At 38.1% G+C, this 21,382-nt stretch overlaps 1 protein-coding gene across 1 annotated transcript in view; it reads right to left on the reverse strand.

Annotated features, from left to right (window-relative positions):
* LOC121984396 (uncharacterized protein At1g32220, chloroplastic-like) overlaps positions 1-21,382 on the reverse strand; it is an 86,740-nt gene that overhangs the window by 53,658 nt on the left and 11,700 nt on the right. The gene's annotated exons all lie outside the window — the stretch shown is intronic.

Genomic DNA, 21,382 nt, shown 5'->3' on the forward strand with positions numbered 1-21,382 from the left:
ATCTGTTATTGAAGAGTCATATGGTACAACATATGAATATGGAAGTACACATAAATGGACTAAACGGAGTATATTTTAGGATTTACCATATTGGTTTAATCATTTGATTCATCATAATCTCGATGTAATGCATATTGAGAAGAATGTTTTTGATAATCTCACAAATACAGTGATGGATATTAACGGAAAAACCAAAGACAACCTGAATGCAAGAAAACATATACGACTCATTTGTAAAAGGCCCACTCTTGATGTCGATGAAAATAGTAGGGGACCAAAGCCGAAGGCAGTTTATACATTGAATAAGGATCAGAGACGTGTTGTGTGTGAATGGTTAAAATCATTAAAATTTCCAAATGGGTATGTCTCTAATCTTGGAAGATGTGTCGATACGAAAGAATGCAAATTGATTGGTTTGAAAAGTCATAACTATCATATACTCATGCAAAGGCTTATTCCTATTGTCTTTGGGGAACTCTTACTAAATTTTGTATGGTTACTATTACAGAGTTAAGTATTTTTCTACATGATATTTGCTCGACAGTTTTAAGACATTCACACATGGAGAAATTAGAAAGAGATATTCCAATCATTTTGTGTAATTTGAAAATGATATTTCCGCCATCATTTTTTGATTCCATGGAATATCTTTTGATTCACTTGTCATATGAGGCCAAAGTTGGAGAACCTATCCATTTTCGATGGATGTATCCTTTTGAAAGGTAAATTTTTCATCTTCTATACTTCAATAATCTGAATGCATAAAAATATACTAATTTTATTATATATTAATATCTAATACAATATGTCTTATTATAATCAGATTCTTATATCATTTGAAGAAAAAAATCAAAAATAAGGCACATGTTGAAGCATCTATTGTTAATGCATACACTGTCGAGGAAACAACAACTTTTGCATCATATTATTTTGAGCCTCACGTTCAGAGCAAAAGGCAAAAGCCAGGAAAAAAATGATGAGGGCCCTATTGATCCCAATTTAAACTCATTTTCAATTTGTAACTACCTTGATCAACCAAGTGGACCATATAAGCAGAGATACTTAACTGGCCAAGAATGGTGGGCAGCCCATATATATGTTTTACTGAATTGTCCAGAAGTATCATCATATTACGAGTTAGTGTATATATATATATATATATATATATATATATATATTATATTTCTTATCTCATAACATTTAGAGTTATAATTTATTTTTTTTATCGTAGAATTTTTGCAAACTTATATTCTCAATTATCGACACAAGAGTTTGATCGCTTATGTTAAGAAGAATTTGCACCATGATTCAAATCATATGTAAGTAGTCAATTTAAATTTGGTGTTCACATAAGAATGTTTGTACTAATTGCCATATTTGATTTAAGGTTCATGATAATCAAACTCACGTTGAGCAAGAATTGCTAATCCATCTGGCATGGGGTCCAAAAGCAATGATACGCACTTGGCCAGCATATTTCATAAATAGATATAATTTTCATACTCAAATTTATGGAATAGGAAAAACTACAATGAATAGTGGAGTTTATGTTAAGTCATCTAACGATAGAGATACAAGTAATAATTTTTATGGTGTGCTAGATGAAATTATAGAGGTAGAATCTCCTGGCCCAAAAATGCGAGTAATTCTATTCATGTGTCGCTGGTTTGACCCTATCAGAGGGATGAAGGTGTATCCACGATATAATTTGGTTGAAATAAATCATAAGAGATTGTATAAGAAATATGAACCATTTGTGTTGGCATAGCAAGCAATTCAAGTTTTCTATGCTTCATATCCTAGTTTGAAATGTGACAAAATTGATTGGTGGGTTGTTTGTAAAACAAAAGCACGAAAAAAAATTGAAGCACGTTGGGAGGACATTGCTATCAACAAGAGAAAGTTACAAATACATTTCATACTGAGGAATATATTATTCCAACGTTACGAGATCCGAGCGGAGAAGTGATAAACATAGATGCAACTGAAATTGATGATGATGAGGAGGAGGATGAGGATGATGACGACGACGATGAGGATGATAATGACAATGAGGACTTTGATTTTTTATAATGGGTAAGTTTTGTTATCTTAATAAAATAAACTTTATGATATTTTATTTTCATATATGATACTGATTTTTTTGAAGTAAATTTAGTCATCTGTAGATTATAAAACTCATAGCTCAATTAGTTTATCTGTCTCAATTAGGTACAAAATTATTTTATTTTTAAATTTATATATTTTATCTCTTAATACTCTGTATTTTTTCTATAGATGATTAGAAATTATATCTTATCGTTGTCTCAGGGGTTCGTACACTCTCTTATTTTTAGGAAATATGGTAAGTTTTTTTTCATATTATTCATTATGCATCATATTTATATTTACTTTATCATATTTTTGAATTTTCATAATATGTTTCGACGGGGTGGTCGCAGATGAAAATCTCAAGTTACAGCACCTACAAACAATGTTCCTATGCCCCCATCTGATCAGGCAACACCGTCACATACACCTATGCCAGTACCATCATATGCACCTATGCCAGTACCGTCGCATACAGCTATGCCAGTACCTTCCTCTACAGGATCGCCTTCTCCTTCGGCAATACTTTCACCGATCGAGTCGCCTGTGCCCTCTTTTGTTCCTTCCCGACACTCGATTACCATGAGGCCAAACACTCGAGAGTTTATATCCCCTTATGGAGATTCGCAAGTAGAATCAAACTATTTCATTTTTTAAAACTATTTTAATTATTTAATATTTTTTTGTAATTTATAATAGATTTGATAATTTTGTTCGTGTTGTTCACGAGATTAATAGAATCGTGAATAACCATTGGAGAGGAGACTCGATGAGTTATACAAGCACTCCAATACCGACAAGCGAGTTATGGTGGAGTGAATTTAAGGTATATCTCATTCATTTCATATCTTAAATAAAAGTAAATATAAATAATTATTTTTGTTCCATTGCAGTAATCATTCACTTGGGACAAGAATGATGAGATGAAAATTAGGAGAATTTTCATGAAAAAATGTGGCGATCACATTCACTAAGTCATGCAAAGTCTAAGGGGAAAAACCACCATTCATCATCAAGGAAAATTGGATAAGGATTTCAAATTATTGGGAAAGTGAGGAGTTTAAAAAAAGAAGTGGCCGGAATAAAATAAATCAACCTTTTAATTCTGGAGATATCTCTGTGACATATACGGGAGGTTCTATCAATATGAATGAGAATAGACACAGATTGATAATTTTTTAACTCTCCCAATATTTTCTTAATCTATTTTACACTATTTAATAATTTCATATTATCTTTTTTATACTAAAGAAATGGGAAAGGAACCTGATTTTATAGATATTTTTACTCGCACATTTCAGAAAAAAAAGATAAGACTTGGAGCGGGGACAGAGTTGAAGCAATTAAGGTTTGCATAAATTTTGATTTTTAATTAATAACACTTAGATTCTATTATTAATGTACCTGCTCTAACTTTATACTTTCGCATTCTTAAAATTTTATTATTGTAAATTTATTTTATTTTTTTTATTATAATATAGGAAAAATATGTTAAGCTAGAAGCAGCACAGAGATGCTCAGCTTCTGCTAGTGCTGATATTGAGGGGTCTGAGTCGTCTGTTGGTGCTGATTTCAATTTATGGCTACAAGCGAGTAGGGGGCCAAAAAGTGGAGGAAAGATATTCGGAATAGGTTCTTTGGGCAAAACCCATAGAGTTGATCATATATCTTCTTCCTCCTCACATACTCAGCAAATGTATAACTTGACTGAAGAGATTTTCCAGTTGAAGGGCATTATAAAGGAAAGGGATCAAGAAATGAGAGAAATGCGCCGACAACAAGACTTTATTATACAGCATCTTCAGTTAAGTTCTGTTCCAAGTCAAATTCCTCCCGGTGACGATGATAATGGTGATGATGATAATGGCGGTGGTGGTGATTCTTCGTAAATTTATGGTAAATTTTATGGTTGAATTTTTTTCACGTGATATTATAGTTCATTCTATATTTTTATTTTACCTAAATACTTTGCATATTATGTCATGTTTGTTACGCATTTTGACATATACATTATATGTCATAACTGTATAAAAAAATATTCAAAACAATATTATGAGTTTGACATTAGTAGGTATTACAACTCTCTACAAGAAATATGAAACAAAACATTAACTAGAAACATGAGTTTTGAACAAAGGATATGAATTGCAAACAACTTTAATTTCACCTTGACACTTTGTATTTTATGTCATGGTGATACTTTGTATGTTCTGACAAACAATCTTAGTTACAAATTTCAAATGTTAGATAAAGATATCATTAATATGTTTGATATATTTTTTAAGTTATAAATGTTACTTATTGTTTGTTTGTAATTTAACGTAGAAAAAGAAGCATAGAAGGTGACCAAAGCTCCTGAGATGTAACAATTTGTATTTTTTTTTTTTTTTGCTTTGAATGCCTTGTTATGAAGGGGAGCTTTGGCGCAACGGTAAAGTTGTTGCCATGTGACTAAAAGGTCACGGATTCGAATCCTGGAAACAGACTCTTACAAAAAATAGGGTAAGGCTGCGTACAATGGATCCTTCCCTGGGACCCCGCATGGCGGAACCTTCGTGCACCGGGCTGCCCTTTGAATGTCTTGTTATGATAGAACTTTCATGTTTAGATATTATGATTTGTTGAACTTGTTGTTGTTGTTTGGATTTTGGTTATTTGTATATATGAATATAATGTGTTTAATTTGGGGATAATTTGTTTGGATGTTGGATATGGTTGTATTTAGTTTTGGGATGATTTGTTTGGATGTTTGATATGGATATGTTGGATATGTGTTGGATATTATTTTGTTGAAAATGTTGTATGTGTTATTGTAAATAAGATTAAAAAAAACTATAAGAAATATTATGGAAATATTTTTTTTTAAGGGACAAATTTTGCGATAAATTTTTTTTGTCGCAAAATTATCATAATTTAGAGACAAATTAAGATGTGTTGGAAATTTGCGACAAATATGATTTCGTCCCAAATAAGCGACGAATCAGAATTCGTCTCAAAATTTGTCGCAGATTTGAGACAAAAATTAGTTTGTCCTAATTACAACTAATATGCAACGGAATAAATTCGTGGATATTAACAACAAATATATTTTCGTCGCAAAATTCGTTGCAAATTTGGGTCAAAAATTAATTTTTTGTCGTAAAAAGTAATTGTTAGAACCCCAAGGTTGTTTTGGTGTGATCAACAAGTTAAGTTAGGTCCTGTGTGGTTTTAACCTTATGTCTAAGTGTGCAGGAGCTTAGGAGCACAGGTAGTCGAGCAGAAGACGCAGCTAGCGAGAAGAACAGAACGTGATGCGTCCGAGGGACAAGGCGCTGCGGAAGAGTACATCGGCGGACGAGAAGGAAGCGTGCGGTGGTTCCGAGGGACGAGAAGCCGGAGCGAAAAATTGCTCGAGGAGCAAGAGACGCAGCTAGCGAGAAGGTCGGCACGGGGTGCGACCGAGGGACGAAGACTGCGGATGAGTACGCTGGAGGACGAGAAGAAAGCACGCGGCGATTCCGAGGGATGAGAAGCCGGAGCGGAAGTCTGCTAGAGAAAACCGGAAGTTGGGTTTGGGTGAGCCCTATTCCGGATAGTAGAAATCACCCAAGCGAGCGGAAGACTCGGTCTGAGGCAAACGGAGCCGGAGTAGAAGACTGGGAAAAGTCAACGGGGTTGACTTTTCCCTCCGGGGCGCTCGGAGTTGACTTTTTACCAGAACGCATTAATCGCGATCTGAACGTTAGGGGATAAAGTTTTATCCCCCCAGGGTGCCCGGAACCCCTTTGGGGCGTCCCGACCAATTCTATAAATACAGCCTTGGTCCAAAAGCTTTTCATCAACTCAGAAATTGTAATTTCAACACTTGTGTGTTTCCAGTTGTAGTTTAGCTTCTTTCTTTTGCGCTTTCATTGCTGTAAGAGGTTTCTCCGCCTGAAGGAGATATTCTAGTGCGACATCTTCCTTGGATTAACAACCTCCCTGGTTGACATCTGGTGCCTCTTCTTTTTCAGTTTTTAATTTATTGCTTTCCTAATTTATGCAAGTGTTAGTTTAAGAAAGTTCGAGAAAGATTTTACTTTTTATTTTCAGGCTATTCAACCCCCTTCTAGCCGGCCGCCGCGATCCAACAAGTGGTATCAGAGCCGAGTACGCCACAGGAGGACTAACCGCGGACTGAAGCAACGAGATGGTCGGAGCTAACATCTATCCACCAACATTCGAGGGGGAGTTCGCGTTTTGGAAACGACGAATGGAGGTATTTATTAAAACATATTTTAGTATCTTATTAATTATGAAATATGGTTATGAAGCACCGAAAAATACGAACGAAGAAGAAATCGAAAAACGCCTCTGAACCAAAAAACAGCGTGATGATTTTACATCAAATGGTAAGATTGAATTTCACTTTTTAAGCGTACTACCGGTTGAAGATCTCTACAAAATCGGCGACTATCAGAGTGCAAAAGAACTTTGGGAAAAGTTCTTAAAGCTCCATGAAGAACCAAAAGAAGCCGCATCCAACTCCGCAATGGACACCTAGTCATCATCGGAAGAATCTGAAACCGAGGAAATCGCCGGAACAACCTTAATAGCTGAGTATCTACCAGAAGACGAAGCAAGCTCATCCTCAATGAACATCGAGAGCATCGATGAAGGAGGCGAGTCTTCAGAAGAAAGCAACTTAACAGGGGGAGCATCAGTAGGAGACACGGTAAGTCAGATACGCTCCCTACCACCTGACCAAATGTTCAAATTTGTAAAGTTATTAAACAAAGATTGTTACAAGTTAGAAAAAGAAAATAAAAATTTAAAAGTAATACTAGCTAAATCTTGCTCTCTAGAAGATTTAGACAAATCAAAATTAGAAAATAAAAAATTGAAATCAGAAAATAATAATTTGAAAATGCAAATAAATAGTCTAAAAAATCATGCATGTTCAAATAAAACATATTTTAGAAAATATAACAATTTAAATTGGTATTTTCGATATCATAAGGGACAGATTAGAAATATTTCAAAGAAAAATATCCCTAAGAAATTTCTAGTCAATCCAGTAGGCTAGAACCTATATTGGGCTCCAAAGTCCTGTCTGACTTGAATTTAAACTAATTACATTTAGAGCTTTCAGCAAGAAAATTAGACATTAAAATTTCTTTATGAGGCTTTGTCTAAGGAAGTGGTTGTTGCTCCAATAACCAAGAAGGTCTAGTGCCTCGCCACGACCTGAAAGTCAAAATATTAAAATAAAATGTTTAATTAACTGATAAAGCATTAAAATTAAAATTTAATAATACTTTAAAAAGTTTTAAAATATTTTTTTAAAATTTTCAAAATTTGTTTTACTTAGAGATTTTAACTCCGCCCATGATGACCGGTCATGGCCAGTCCCAAGCCCGGATAAAGGAGGAGGGTTGCGTTAAGTTGTCAGCCAGCGTCAAACTATGGCAAATATTAAATGAATGAATCCATTAAACTATAGTGTTAATGCTAGGTTGTTCCCCGGAAGGAACGCGTTGCAGGGTCCGACTGTAACGTCTCGGCAAGGACCGCTACATCTCCAAAACTCGGGTGTAGTGATAAATATACAAGAGTTCGCGTTACAAGGTCTGACTGTAACGTCTCAGACCGCTACATCTCCATGAGAATTTGGGTGTAGTGTTAAATAGGAAAAAGTTCTCACACCATACGTTAGATAAGAACAAATATGATAGGAAAACTAATAATCTAAAATTTAGAACATGGGATAAGATGGTATCAAAGTTGAAAATAATAGCTAAGAGTGTACTCGGTGAGTCAAAGGGACATGCACCACTAAGTAAAGAATCTTGGTGGTGGAATGAGAAAGTACAAGAGAAAGTGAAGGAAAAACGAATAGCTTATAAGAAATTATATAATTGTAAGAACGAGGAAAACTTAAAAAAATATACAATAGCCAAGAAAGAAGCTAATAAAGTAGTGAGTGAAGCAAAAAATGAAACTTTTGAACGGTTATATCAAAAATTGGATACAAAAGAAGGGGAAAGAGACATTTATAGAATAGCTAAAGTGAGAGAAAGGAAAACAAGAGATCTTAGCCAAATAAAATGTATTAAAAATAAATGTAATAGGGTATTAGTAAATGATGGAGAAATAAAAAAACGATGGAAGAGATATTTTCATCAACTTTTTAATGAAGGTTTAGGTGACCAACTTAACTTAGCTAATTTAATTAGGTCAAATGAGCATAGAAATTTTAATTTTTATCGTAGAATTCAAACTTCAGAAGTAAAACAAACTTTAAATGAGATGCACAATGGAAAAGCCGTTGGACTAGATGATATTCCGATAGAGGTATGGAAGTGCTTAGAGAAATACGGTATTGAATGGCTTACAAAATTATTTAACATGATATTGAAAACGAAAAGAATGTCTGATCAATGGAAGATAAGTACTCTAGTTCCCTTATATAAGAACAAGAGAGACATACAAAATTGTGCAAACTATAGGGATATTAAACTAATGAGTCATACTATGAAACTTTGGGAAAAAGTAATAGAAAAAAGATTAAGGAAGGAGACAACAGTGACAGAAAATCAATTTGGGTTCATGCATGCAAGGTCGACAATAGAAGCTATACATCTCCTTAGACAATTAATTGAAAAATATCGGGAGCAAAAACAAGATCTACACATGGTATTCATTGACTTAGAAAAAACTTATGATAGAGTCCCGAGAGAAATTATATAGAGAATTTTAGAAAAGAGAGGTGTTAGCGTAACATATATTGAACTAATTAAGGATATGTATGAGGATGTAACGACCAGAGTAAAGACTTCAGGCGGAGTAACTGAAGCATTTCCAATAAAGATAGGATTACATCAAGGATCAACCCTAAGTCCCTATCTTTTTACACTAATTATGGACGAACTCACTACGCACATTCAAGACACAGTACCGTGGTGCATGTTGTTTGCAGATGATATTATTTTGTTAGATGAGACACGTGAAGGAGTAAATGATAAGCTAGAATCTTGGAGGGAAACACTAGAAGGGAAAGGTTTTAAGCTTAGTAGATTAAAAACAGAATATATGAAATTTAAGTTTAGCAATATTAGAAGTAATGAAACAATTGTTAAGATAGGAGAGAACGAGTTGTCCGGAACGGAAAGATTTAAATATTTAGGATCATTTTTATAAAATGATGGAGGGATTGAGAGAGACGTCTTACATAGAATACAAGCAGGATGGGTGAAATGGAGGGGAGCGTCGGGTGTTTTATGTGACCATAAAGTACCTCTTAAACTTAAAGGTAAGTTTTATAAAACCGTTGTTAGACCTGCTATGTTATATGGAGCTAGATGTTGGACTATAACTCGAGCACATGAGCATAAGATGAGAGTTGCAGAGATGAGGATGTTAAGGTGGATGTGTGGACATACGAAGATGGACAAAATAAGGAATGAGAGCATTAGAGAGATAAAGTCGGAGTTGCATCTATTGAGAACAAACTCCGAGAGACACATTTAAGATGGTACGGACATGTACTTAGAAAACCAATAAATGCTCCAGTTAGGCGATGTGAAACTATGATAAACATGCATATCAAACGAGGAAGAGGAAGACCAAAAAAGACTTGGTTAGAAACAATAAAACAAGATAAAATTTATTTAAATATAAATGATGATATAATAGAAGAAAGAGCTCAATGGCGTAAAAGGATTCATACAGCCGACCCCACCTACTGGGAAAAGGCTTGGTTGTTATTGTTGTTGTTGTGTTTTACTTAGAGATTTTCTTTGTGCGTAAAACTTTTACTTAAAAGTTAAAAGTTTTTCTCAAATTAGAAATATTTGCTTAAAATCTTTACTTAGAAAAATTTTCAAAAATATTTTTGCAAAATTTCCTAAGTCGGGATTTTTGTTACTTAAAACTTTACTTAGAAATTTTTGGAGTTTTTCTTAGAAAATTCTCGTACCTAAAGTTCTACTTAGAATATTTTTTGTTGAAAATTATTACAAACTCTCTAACTTAGAATTTATTCAACTTAAAATTTTTGTTAAGTTAGAAAAAAAAAATAAAAACCCTTAGATTTTTTCAGAACCCCATTTTTTTTTGTGATCAAAGGGGGAGAAGGAAAAGTATAAGTCTAGGGGGAGGTAGACCAAAATTTAACTTTTCTATCTTTTTGCACTTTATTGCAAAAATAGTTAGTTTATTTTTCCTACCTTAACTTGGGTTGCTCACATCAAAAAGGGGGAGATTGTTGAAACCCCAAGGTTGTTTTTGTGTGATCAACAAGTTAAGTTAGGTCCTGTGTGTTTTTAACATTGTGTCTAAGTCTGCAGGAGCTTAGGAGCACAGGTAGTCGAGCGGAAGACGCAGCTAGCGAAAAGGACGGCACGTGGTGCGTCCGAGGGACGAGGCGTTGCGGAAGAGTACACTGGTGGACAAGAAGGAAGCGTGCGGTGGTTCCGAGGGACGAGAAGCCGGAACGGAAGATTGCTCGAGGAGCACTAGACGCAGCTAGTGAGAAAGTCGGCACGGGGTGCAACCGAGGGACGAAGACTGCGGATGAGTACGCTAGCGGACGGGAAGGAAGTATGCGGCGATTCCGAAGGATGAGAAGCCGGAGCGGAAACCTGCTCGAGAAGATCGGAAGTTGGATTCGGGTGAGCCCTATTCCGGATGACAGAGATCACCCAAGCGAGCGGAAGACTCGATCTGAGGCAAACGGAGCCGGAGCAGAAGACCCGGGCTGGAAAAAGTCAACGGGGTTGACTTTTCCCTCGTGGGCGCTTGGAACCCTTCCGAGCACCCGGAGTTGACTTTTTGACCAGAACGCGTCAATCGCGATCTGAACGTTAGGGGATAAAGTTTTATCCTCCAGGGCGTCCCGACCAAGGCTATAAATACAACCTTGGTCCAGAAGCTTTTCATCAACTCAGAAATTGTAATTCCAACACTTGTGTGTTTTCAGTTGTAGTTTAGCTTCTTTCTTTTGCACTTTCATTGCTGTAAGAGGTTTCTCCGCCTGAAGGAGATATTCTAGTGCGACATCTTCCTTGGATTAACAACCTCCCCGGTTGTAACCAAGTAAACATCTGGTGCCTCTTCTTTTTCAATTTTTAATTTATTACTTTCTTAATTTATGCAAGTGTTAGTTTAAGAAAGTTCGAGAAAGGTTTTGCTTTTTATTTTCAGGCTATTCAACCCCCCTTCTAGCCAGCCGGCCGACGCGATTCAACAAGAACAACTTTTGTGACGAATCTAGATTCGTCCCAAAATTCGTTGCAAATTTATAAAATGGCCAAGCTTTACAGTGAAAAAAGCTACATTTTCTAGGATGAATTCATATTTGTCGCAAATCTGGAACGAATCTAGATTTGTCGCAAATCTGCGATGAATCCATATTCGTTGCAGATATGCGACGATTCGTTGCATATTTGCGACGAATTCGTTGCAGATATGCGAATTTGTTGCAGTTTTGCAACGAAAATCTGTTTTTGTCGCAAAATTGTGATGAAAATAAGATTTTTTTTACCATGGTTATTTGTAATTATGTAATATTTTTTGCGAAGAAAAATTTCGTTGCAAATTTGGGACAAATTTTATGTTTGTCGCAGATTTAAGATTATGAAATTTGCGACGAATTAATGTTCGTTGCAAATCTGCAATGAATTTTGTGACAAAAAAATAAAATTTGTCGCAAAAATTTCCAACGAAAATTATTTATTCGTCCCAAAATTTAGCAACAGCATTTTTGGGATGAATATATTTTCGTTCCAAAATTTATCATAAAATTTTTTGCAACAAATTTTTTTAACAAATTCATCTCAAAACTCGTCCCTAAAAAGCTATTTTTTTGTAGTGGTATAATAGATATCTATGATATCTAAAGTAAGTGATATCATGTCCACCTTCCTACTTATTCTGCAACCATCTTTCTGTTAGCTAGAGTCCTAGAGCCAATCATTTAATGATTGTATTTTGGACATATTGTATCATATTCTATATAAATAAAGGCATTTTGATTTTGGTTATTATACTTACTTGTATCGGTGCCAAATAAACTAAGTATAATAATGTCTTTGAGTAGACGGTTCTCACCTATATCAATCGGTTAGTTGAACCGATAGTGAGATGATATAGGGAACACTACTCTTAATCAATCCTAGTCGAGTATTAACATTCAGGGACAATGTTAATGCAATAAGACTAGCATGTATGTCAACTCGATGACTTGATCTCACAAGTCATGGATATAGAGATATCAAGTTGACACATGGGTATACATTGGAGAATGTATACTGAATGACCCGCCATGAGAAAGTATCATGGATCGTTATATGAGTGTCATATACTTTCTCATGTGGCTATTAGTATGACTACTAGTCCTTAGACCTGAAGTCACCATAGATCCCTATATAAGGAGTTATGTAATTTGGTTTCGTCAAACGTCACCCGTAACTGGGTGGACTATAAAGGCGATTACTGGGTATATAACAAATTATGCAGAGTGATGTGAGTGATGTAGATGCCCAAATGAGTCAATATAGGATATTGAGCTCATTTGATTTAGTGAGTCTACTTGGAGTTCAAGATTTAGATTGGTCAGAGGATGACACGGTCTATGTCTCACATTGACCAATCTAGATGTTTAGGATAGAAGGACACTTGTCATATATTGTGAGGAGTCACAATTAGTAGTCACAAGGTGATGTTGGATCTCAACATTCTTGTAACTTGGGTAGTAATGATGTATTGTTAGATACCGCTCATTACTTATGCTCCTAAATGGGTTTAGGGCATTGCCAACGTTACAAGAACCTATAGGGTCACACACTAAGGACAATTAGATAGAGATTAGGTTCATATGATGAACCAAGAGGATTAGATTCATTTGATGAATCAAATTGGATTAAGAGTAATCCTAATTGGGCTAACTTGAATTGGACTCAAGTGGATTTATGTATTCAATGAGTTTAATTTAGATTATGACTCATTAAATCAATTTAATTTAATGAATTAGATTCATTATATTAAGTTGGCTTGAATCAAATGGTTAGATTAGATCAACCATGGAAGAGATTTGGTCAAGTTTGACTTGACTTGAGAAGAAGATTAAAAGTCAAGTTTGACTTGACTTTATGCCACCTCATTGTGAGTTGGCATTGATGTGGACCAATGATGTTACTCCACATCATCATGGGTGCCACCTCATGGAAGTTACAAAGTCATTTTCTTTAATAACTTCACATTAATTGCACTTAATGCAATTTTTTGGGAGTTACACAACTCGAAAGTGCCCGGCCACTTTTGAATGGGAATCAAATTGATTTTCCTCATTCAAGTGCATTATTCCTTCTTCTTCCTCTTGGAGCTCTCTTCCTCTCCCTCTCCTCTTCTTGCCGTGACCTATCAAGGTGCTAGCACACCTTTGTTTAGGTCTTCTCCACCTAAGTTGTCCGTGTGGATACTTCTAGAGGAGTATCTATCTTGATACTCTTGAGATCCGGCACCATTTGGACGAGCGGGAACGCGAAGGGCTTCGCTTCAAAGGTATAACTCTTTTCATGTAGATCTAGGAGTAGATCTAAGGAGAAACTCGTACTCGTAATTTTGTTTTAAATCTTTTCTTCGCACGAGATCCGTTGGCTAGGGTGATTCGGGGTTTCCGCGACGCGAAAACGCGATTTTCGCGGCCCGAAAAACCCAACGGTGGTATGAAAAATATAGATCTATAAACTTTCTGTAAATTCATGTTTTTATAGTTTTAATGGGTAATTTTCTCGTAGAAGCGAAGCACAAGTGTTTCGGCACTTGTAGGCTTCGATTACCGAGAAGTTTTTCCAAAAACGGTAATGTTTCGACCCAAAATCTTTTGGGACAGCGGGCTAAGGCGCTCTTGGATCGCTTAGGAGCACCTCGCGATGGTTAGATCGCGGGTAGAGGTACTACCCCTAACTCCGCAAGGGGATTTGCTCCGCGATTGCGCCCGAAATCGCTAATCGGGACCGCCGGGAAAAATTTACTCATAAAATCTGTAAAATTATTAAAAATTACAGAAAATTATGAAAAATAAATAATTTTGAATTATATATTATTTATGTGATAGTCATGGCCCAACGACCCAATTCGATTGGACAATTGTGTTGTAATTCATAATACGGCCTGCGTGCCGTTATGTAATGTGCGTGCTTGTATTTTATTTTTATTTTATTTTCGCGACCTGCGCGTCGTGCCTTTCTCTTATATTCTGGTTGTAAATTAGATTTAGACTCGAATGTAACTCGAGTTTCAAAATTATAATGTAATTTTGAAGCGGTGGAAGGTCCACACGAGACGGAGTTACGAGGAGAGCGCGAGCAACACAAGGTGGTCAAAGGAAGAAGCTTGAGAAGCTGTTGACCTTAGGTTAACCATCCGATCTTCTCATTGGCTTGAGAAGATCGTAGTAGGGTCATGACTAAATCACAAATTAATTTAATTAATTGCTTTTATGTGTATGTGATGCATGCTAGTTAATTAAGTAATTAATTAGTGTCTAACGATTAGATTAGATCTAAGTCGTGCACATGATGCACCCTTCGATTAGATTAGATCTATCGAGTATATGATACGTATCATCGTTTAGATTAGATCTAAAACGCGTCAACTCGTAATGCCTACCATGCCGTGATACCTACCACTACCTCGATCGCATGCTGTTGTTGAATCTGCCAAAGCAGAGCAACACATACTATCTTGGTAGGGTACGGAGGGACAATCTTGGTCCCGCCTATCAACGCATGGGTGAATACAAACTCAATTAGATTGAGTATTCCTAGTTAACTCGGTTGGATCGAGTATAACTATAGGCATTCTTCCAACGGTTGGAAAGTTAGGTCAAAATCACATATATATTAACTCTCGGGCGTATTAGCCAAAGCTAACTCGAGTTTTAATATAAATGCGGATTTTATCCTATAAACAAGAGTTGCATAGAGATGTAATTGGTAATCGTTACCTACCGATCATACTAAGTCTTGGGCGTATTAGCCAAAGCTAACTCAAGGGTTAGTATGATGTGGATCTTGTCCCACATGAATTATAAAATTCAGTTGGAGCATCATTTAGTTAAAGGCCTAATTAAATGATTAAGAATATGATACTTATTTCTGTATTTATATCTGTTGTAGAATTGTCATGACGTCGAACACGAACACCTTCTCCCTGCGATCTGTCCTCGAGAAGGACAAGCTCAACGGAGCAAACTTCCTGGACTGGTACAGGAACCTGAGAATAGTTCTCACCCAAGAACGTAAACTGTACGTTCTGGAGCAGCCCATTCCGGATGCTCTTCCTGCCACTTCCCCGCGAGCTGACCGAGATGCTTTCAAGAAGCATCAAGATGACGCATTAGATGTGTCTTGTCTAATGCTCGCGACCATGAACTCTGAGCTTCAGAAGCAACACAAGTTAATGGGCGCTTACGATATGGTTGAACATCTTCGTCAACTATATCAAGGTCAAGTGAGGCATGAGAGATTTGAGATCTCAAGGGCACTGTTTCAATGCAAGATGTCAGACGGGACTCCAGTAGGCCCATATGTACTCAAAATGATTGGGTACATAGAGAACCTACAAAGGTTGGGGTTCCCTCTTGGCCAAGAGCTGGCTACTGACCTGATCTTGCAATCCTTGCCGGATAGCTACAGTCAATTCGTTCTAAACTACAATATGAACGAGATTGACAAGCCACTGCCCGAGCTGCTTAGCATGTTAAGAACTGCTGAGCTAAACCTTAAGAAGGCTAAGCCCAACACTGTTCTGATGGTTCAGAAACATAAGGGCAAGGGCAAGCCCAAAGGCAAGGGAAAGTCCCAAGCCAAGGGCAAAGGCAAGGCACTGAAGCCTAAAGGAGGGGTCGCCAAGGATGCTACCTGCTTCCAATGCGGTCAGACTGGGCACTGGAAGAGGAACTGCAAGGTATACTTGGAGGATTTTAAGAAGAAGCGAAGTGAGACTTCCACTTCAGGTATATATGTTATAGAAGTCAATCTATCTATTTCTACATCATGGGTATTAGATACTGGATGTGCTTCTCACATTTGTACTGATGTGCAGGCGTTGAGAAATAGCAGGACAGGGCGAGGTGGACCTACGAGTAGGCAATGGAGCACGGGTTCCTCTGTTGTTGCTATAGGGACTTACTTTATATCTCCGCCTCTGGGCTTGTACTAGAGTTAGTCGATTGTTGTTATGTGCTGCATTAACTAAGAACATTATATCGGTTTCTTGTTTGGACAAGAAAGGTTTCTCGTTACTATAAAGAACAAATGTTGTTCCGCCTATTTAAACGATATGTTCTATTGTAGTGCACCTCGATAACGGACACTATATTCTAGACCTTGAGAGCCCTATCTATAACATAAATACCAAGTTCAAGTCAAATGACATGAACCAAACCTACCTCTAGTCGCTTAGGTCATATAAATGACAAGCGCTTATCCCAGCTCCATAAGGATGGTATGCTGGACTCATTTGATTTTGAATCATATGAGATATGTGAGTCATGCCTACGAGGCAAGATGACCAAGACTCCCTTTAGTGGGCACAGCGAGAGAGCGACTGATTTGTTAGGACTCATACATAGTGATGTATGTGGCCCTTTCAATGTCGCTGCTAGAGGCGGTTATAGGTACTTCATCACATTTACTGATGACTTCAGTAGATATGGTTATGTGTACTTGATGACACATAAGTCTGAATCCTTTGAAAATTTCAAAGAATTCAAGAATGAAGTACAGAACCAGCTTGGCAAGAGTATTAAGATACTTCGATCCGATCGAGGTGGAGAATACCTTAGCCATGAGTTTCGTGACTACCTAGCTGAGTGTGGGATTCTATCCCAACTCACTCCTCCTGGAACACCACAGTGGAATGGTGTATCCGAAAGGAGGAATCGTACACTATTAGATATGGTGCGATCTATGATGAGTCACACAGATCTTCCGACATACCTTTGGGGTTATGCTTTAGACATGACAGCTTTCATTGTAAAATACCGAAAAAATGGCGAATAATGATAAGGGAATTTTCTGAAATTTGTAGAAATTTTCTGGGAATTTTTCAGAACTCATATGGACGAGTTTACGGGGATAAAAATAGGACCAAGGAAAGCCTGTTTAGGCTACCCCATTTAAGCGAGGAAAAGTTGGATTTACTTATTTATTTTCTTTTTCTTTTCTTTCTTCCTTGTTTTCGTCGAACGCTTCTATTTCTTCCCTGCCGCGACTGTGCCCTAACCACCTCGCGTCGACGCCTCCTCCTTCTACTTCTTCCCCAGCCGATTTCCTCTTCTTCTCCTTCTTCCGACGCCGAGCAGCGCCGAGCCTAGCCTCTCTGCAATCCCCAGCGCCGACCACCGCAGTGTCGCCGGCCTCTCCTCTGTGCCCTAGCATCTCCGCCGACGCCACAAGTGAGTTGATCGACCAACGCCGTCCAACAACGCCAGCGTCGATTGGGTTGTGCCCTAGCGTCGCTGCCTCCCTTGCCCTATTGTGTTTTCCGGTCGCCACAGCCGATGCCGACGGACCAGGGCAACGCTGTGTCCTAGATTTGCAGCGCCGCCGTCCCACTCTGCCCTAGCTATCTCCGACACTACCCTCCTGCAGTGTCCTTCGCTCGCCACCGCCCTCATGATCTAGCGTCGGTCGGCTAGCCGTCGAGTGCCAGTAGCCACCTTGTTATCGGCTTGAGTTTCTGGCATTAGGGTTCCAGCAGCAGCCTTGTCCGGTCCTTGGTCGTTGCAAGCAGTAAAGTGCTCAGGTTATTTTGGAAATTAGGGTTGTGGTTTGATTCCTGTGGTTGATCTCAGTTCTTGATTCTTGCTTGGACAGTCGGTGGAGTTTCCTGCTTGAGCAGCAACCTCTGTCTCCAGCAAAGTCTTTGGTCCAGCAACCCTAAGGTAAGGGTTTGGAGTGTGGTTGAGTTGGCACGTTCTTGATACATGTTGTTTTAGGTATGATTATTTCGGTTGTAGGTGAATTATACTGGATGGTTAGGTTGATTAGAGTTTACCCTAATTTAGCCTTAAGGATTTTAATTAGCCATTTCTTTGGATTGTAGCTAAAAAAAAAATATACACATTGATATCACAGGACTTTGACGCGAGACGAGCATCTCGACGGCGGATTTGGACCGATTTGGATCTTGTTATTTTGAGGCGGGTACCTCTTGACTTATCTTTTATGATATTGTCATTTGGATATGCATAGTATTTTATAACTACAAGCAATGAACATGTTTGCCTTTGGTATGTCACTGTTTGATATCCATAGCATGTTAGGTTTGTCGCCTGTGATGTATCCGTGCTTATATCTCGTGATTTGTTGCCATGAGTATCTTAGTTTCTAGAGTGACATACTATGCTTTACTGAGGTTAGGATTAGGCTCTGGATTTTTGTTTCTGGCATGTGTATCCAAATTATCTGATACTTAGGTTTTTATGCCATGCCTGGATTGTGTATTTCTATTGGTATATCATATATGATTCGTGTACCTAGACCTTGTGGCTTTGATCTGTGCATATTGTTGGTACATATGCTATGGAAGGGGGATATGTTTAGGATCTAGGTTGTTATACCATAGAGGACCTGTATACTCTAGATCCGTGGATTTGACCTACTGATACTGTGGTACCCATATTATGTATATATGGATTTTTCTATGCTGATCAGGATATTCCATACTTATTATGTTCAGGACATAGGTTTTTGATATTCTATCTGACCTGTGTACTCTAGATCTTGGTATGTGACCATCGATTTTACAGTACTCATTTTATATATATGGATATGGTTATGTTGATCAGTTTTGCTATGCTTAGTGTCATGCATCATGATTGCATGCTGTGCGATTGTCGGCTCCACCATGGTTGAGCCCATCGCCAGTTACATGTACTGCACACACCACCACTCATGGATTAGTGGTTTATCAGGCAGGTGTGTGGCGGTTCTGCTGTTTGGCTCCGTTGGTCAGGTGACTCAGCGTGGTAGCCGGCAGACAGTTCCGCTCTGTTTGGCTCCGCTGGCATTTAGTGTAGCAGCGTGGTAGCCGGCAGACGGTGGACTTTGTTTGGCTCCGTTGGTCAGGTGACTCAGCGTGGTAGCCGGCAGAGATATCCCCCATTTATGATTTGGGGTCAGAGGACAGGAGTACTCCGACAGCATTCCGTCCACTCGGTCACTGTTCAGGAACAGTGATGTTAGAGTGCACGGTCATCACATGCATTGATTGTATTTATTTGCTTGTGTTTGCTGCACTTATATGCTGCATTTTGGTGGATGCATTTGTTTGACATGCATACAGGAGACATACTGCGTATCGGTTTGATGACCCTTTAGTTCAGGATAGGAGTTCCTGGTGAGTACAGCTTCCTTGGTTACTTTTCAGTTTGTATATTTCCTATATATTATTCGAAAGCTGTATTCCATGTTGATTGCTGTTAGATATATCTTACTAGGCATGTCTATTGGTATTCGCTGAGTTGTTGAACTCACCCCCGTGGATACTATATTTTTTCAGGTACCAGGTTATTTATGGTGTCGCTTGGAGCATCCTGTTTGCTGGTCCCCGCGTCACATCAGAAGACATGTCGCTGTCTTTTTGCTGTTTTATCATGGTATATGATATGTGAGTTTTTGGTTCTGTGTTCCGGTTTTGTTTCTGGAAATGTTGCTTTATTTATTGTGTAAGCCTTGCCGGCTAGCAGTTTTCGTTTTGGGTTGTATGTGTTGTCTTTTTCCGCTGTGTTTTTGGTTTTAGTACAGCTGTGTAGGCTGTTAAATATATATATAACTGCGTGGTTGTTTATTTTGTTCCAGCCGAGTGGGCTGATGATATAAACTGCGTGGTTGTGTGTATATTCCAGCCGCTTGTGGCTGATGTATATTTTGTATGTAGAATTGCTTCAGATTGTCACCTGTACAGGGGAGGTGCTGCCGAAATTTCTTCGGACAGGGACTCCCTCGGGGCGTGACATTCATACTCAACCGAGTTCCATCCAAGGCCGTGATAAAGACACCATATAGGATATGGACTGGGAGAGATGCCCAGGTGTCTTTCATGAGGATTTGGGATTTGAGGCTTACGTTCGACGTCAAATCTCAGACAAATTAGGACCCAAATCCGACAAGTGTTTTTTCATTGGATATCCCAAAGAAACTAAGGGATATTACTTCTACATTCCCAGTCAGCACAAGGTAGTTGTGGCAAAGACTGGGGTCTTTCTAGAAAGGGACTTTGTTTCTAGAAAGACTAGTGGGAGCGCGTTCGATCTTGAAGAAGTTCAAGATGCGAACAATAGCACTGATGCCTCGATGGAAATTGAACTGAACCACAAAGTGTTGTGGATGATGTTGTTCTACAAGGAGTTGAGGAACAACAACCAGTTCAAGTAGACATACCTCTTCGCAGGTCTGATAGGGTACGTCGTCAGCCTGAGAGATACTCATTTCTCTTGTCTGACCATGATGACGTTATGCTCATAGAGGATGAGCCTACCACCTATCAGGAAGCTGTGATGAGACCAGATTCCGAGAAATGGCTAGAAGTCATGAGATCCGAAATGGAATCCATGTACACCAACCAAGTATGGACTTTGGTTGATCCACCTGAAGGGGTAAAACTCATTGGGTGTAAGTGGGTCTTTAAGAGAAAGACTGACATGGATAGACTTATCTATAAGGGTCGCTTGGTAGCTAAAGGTTTCAAGTAGATTCATGATATTGACTATGATGAAACCTTTTCTCCAGTAGCGATGTTTAAGTCCATTCGGATCATGCTTGCTATTGCAGCCTACCATGACTATGAGATATGGCAGATGGATGTCAAAACCGCGTTTCTGAATGGAAACTTGCTCGAGGATGTGTACATGACACAACCTGAGGGTTTTGTAAATCCACAGCATACTAGCAGAGTATACAAGCTGCATAGGTCTATTTATGGACTAAAGCAAGCTTCTCGGAGCTGGAATCTTCGATTCGATGATGCAATCAAACAGTTTGGTTTCATCAAGAACCAAACTCCTTTCCCTTTGGTGTCACATGAAACAGTTTGGTTTCATCGCGACCCGAAAAACCCAACACTTTCTTCTCACTATGAACATCCATTTACAAAAAAGGGGAGAACTACACTCATGTGCATTAAGAATAGACAACTCCTTTCCCTTTGGTGTCACATGTTTCCTTTTTGATCGAACCAAGAATTTAAATTTCCTCCTTTTGTAGATTATTCATTGTCAGGCTTTACTGTTCTTACGATTTGGTTTACTAATAATCTAGAAGAG

The sequence above is a fragment of the Zingiber officinale genome, chromosome 5B, assembly GCF_018446385.1.
Source record: "Zingiber officinale cultivar Zhangliang chromosome 5B, Zo_v1.1, whole genome shotgun sequence".
Taxonomy (NCBI): Eukaryota; Viridiplantae; Streptophyta; class Magnoliopsida; order Zingiberales; family Zingiberaceae; genus Zingiber; species Zingiber officinale.